General features: G+C 48.1%; 1 long non-coding RNA gene across 1 annotated transcript in view; it reads right to left on the bottom strand.

Moving 5' to 3' along the window:
* Window positions 1-753: 753 nt before the first annotated feature.
* LOC114353894 (uncharacterized) overlaps window positions 754-2,121 on the bottom strand; it is a 27,172-nt gene continuing 25,804 nt past the window's right edge. Inside the window, exon 3 of the long non-coding RNA XR_003655955.1 lies at window positions 754-1,479. This is a non-coding gene — a long non-coding RNA (uncharacterized LOC114353894). The remainder of the gene's footprint in view (window positions 1,480-2,121) is intronic.

Here is a 2,121-nt window from a genome sequence, read left to right on the forward strand (position 1 = left end):
TATTTTAGTTTGTTATAAACAAAAAAAAAAAACATACAAGAAAACAAATTTTAACTGATTCGTTATTTAAGTCTAACAAAATTTAAACGAATGTTCAAATTTTGTTAGACTTAAATAACGAAAATTAAAACGACTGATCGTGGAACCTGCACTGAATGAATGAATGAATGAAATGTGAACGTTTAAACGAATGTTCACATTTTGTTAAATTAAAAAAAAGAAAACGATCGTCCTCGGACGAATCACCTGGCGTAGGGCTGAGTCTCAACAGATCGCAGCACGACGCTGCTCTACCGAGCACAACACCCCGCCAGGAACGTAAGTCGTCTACAGACTATTCCGAGCCCCGACATCGAACTGAGGTAAATTCGAACCTTCAGAGCCATGGTGCACGTGTTAAACCGACCGCACCGATCTCTGCGATTCAAATGGGCTTCGACGTCGCACCTTACGATGTAAAGCGCGACTAGTAAAGTCACATTGTTTAGAGCCTCCCGACTCTCGGGGCTCCACAGTGAGCATATCCTTGCCGGATTCGGCTAGGCTGGCTTCGGCCTTAGAGGCGTTCAGGCATAATCCCGCGGATGGTAGCTTCGCACCACCGGCCGCTCGGCCGAGTGCATGAACCAAATGTCCGAAACTGCGGTTCCTCTCGTACTGAGCAGTATTACTATCGCAACGACAACGCCATCAGTAGGGTAAAACTAACCTGTCTCACGACGGTCTAAACCCAGCTCACGTTCCCTTTTGATGGGTGAACAATCCAACGCTTGGCGAATTTTGCTTCGCAATGATAGGAAGAGCCGACATCGAAGGATCAAAAAGCAACGTCGCTATGAACGCTTGGCTGCCACAAGCCAGTTATCCCTGTGGTAACTTTTCTGGCACCTCTTGCTAAAAACTCTTTATACTAAAGGATCGATAGGCCGTGCTTTCGCAGTCCCTATGCGTACTGAACATCTGGATCAAGCCAGCTTTTGCCCTTTTGCTCCACGCGAGGTTTCTGTCCTCGCTGAGCTGGCCTTAGGACACCTGCGTTATTCTTTGACAGATGTACCGCCCCAGTCAAACTCCCCGCCTGGCAGTGTCCTCGAACCGGATCACGCGGGAGTTTAAACGGTGACGAGCGTTGCCGCCACGCCACCACTCTGCACGCTTGGAACGAAACACCGTGCGCCCGCCGAGTAAATCGACCGCGCACCGCTTCCGCCCAACCGAGTAAGTAATGAAACAATGAAAGTAGTGGTTTTTCAGCGACGACCGCCGAAACGATCTCCCACTTATGCTACACCTCTCATGTCTCCTTACAATGCCAGACTAGAGTCAAGCTCAACAGGGTCTTCTTTCCCCGCTGATTCTCCCAAGCCCGTTCCCTTGGCTGTGGTTTCGCTAGATAGTAGATAGGGACAGTGGGAATCTCGTTAATCCATTCATGCGCGTCACTAATTAGATGACGAGGCATTTGGCTATCATTTCAAGCTCTGTCTATAAAAAAGTAATGCAGTTCGTACACCGTGACGTCCCCCTAAGGGTAATCATTATGGATTAACGAGATTGGAACCAGAACAGTAGGCCCACAACCGCTACTATCCCGCTACAGAGGCTATTGTACCGGTAAGATGGTAAACCCCCTGGCGAGATTTCGCTATAGGTGATTGTATGTGGGGCGTGCCCTGTACTATCTAGGTTGCACAACCAGGGGTCGGGACCCGGCAGAATCCCTTAGGCGGGGTGGGGGAGTGTCGAACCCTCCGCGCTCTCAACACGTGTATTGGTGATTTGGTTGAATCTGGTCCAGNGGTAGCGTGAAGCACCAAATCGAACGCGCAGCTTTGAATAGAGCTCTGCGATTGGTTCATATCAACCTGTGCGTCCACGCGCACTGTGAGACCTCATATTTATTTAAAATCTTTATTGCACACATAAAAATACAGTGGTACAACAGGCGAGCATAATGCCATGTGGCATTCTCTTCCAGCTAACCAGAAAATTAAACAAAACAGAAAATTAAACTCATAGTAAAGTTTGTGAATACAGGCATAAGTGGGGTTTTGATAGCCCTGATAAACTATGGATTATGTAAAATCCACGGTATCCACTGCGACGGAGATCGTGCGTGGG

Source organism: Ostrinia furnacalis, unplaced genomic scaffold, assembly GCF_004193835.3.
Source record: "Ostrinia furnacalis isolate ACB-3 unplaced genomic scaffold, ASM419383v2 OfSCF1852, whole genome shotgun sequence".
Lineage (NCBI taxonomy): Eukaryota > Metazoa > Arthropoda > Insecta > Lepidoptera > Crambidae > Ostrinia > Ostrinia furnacalis.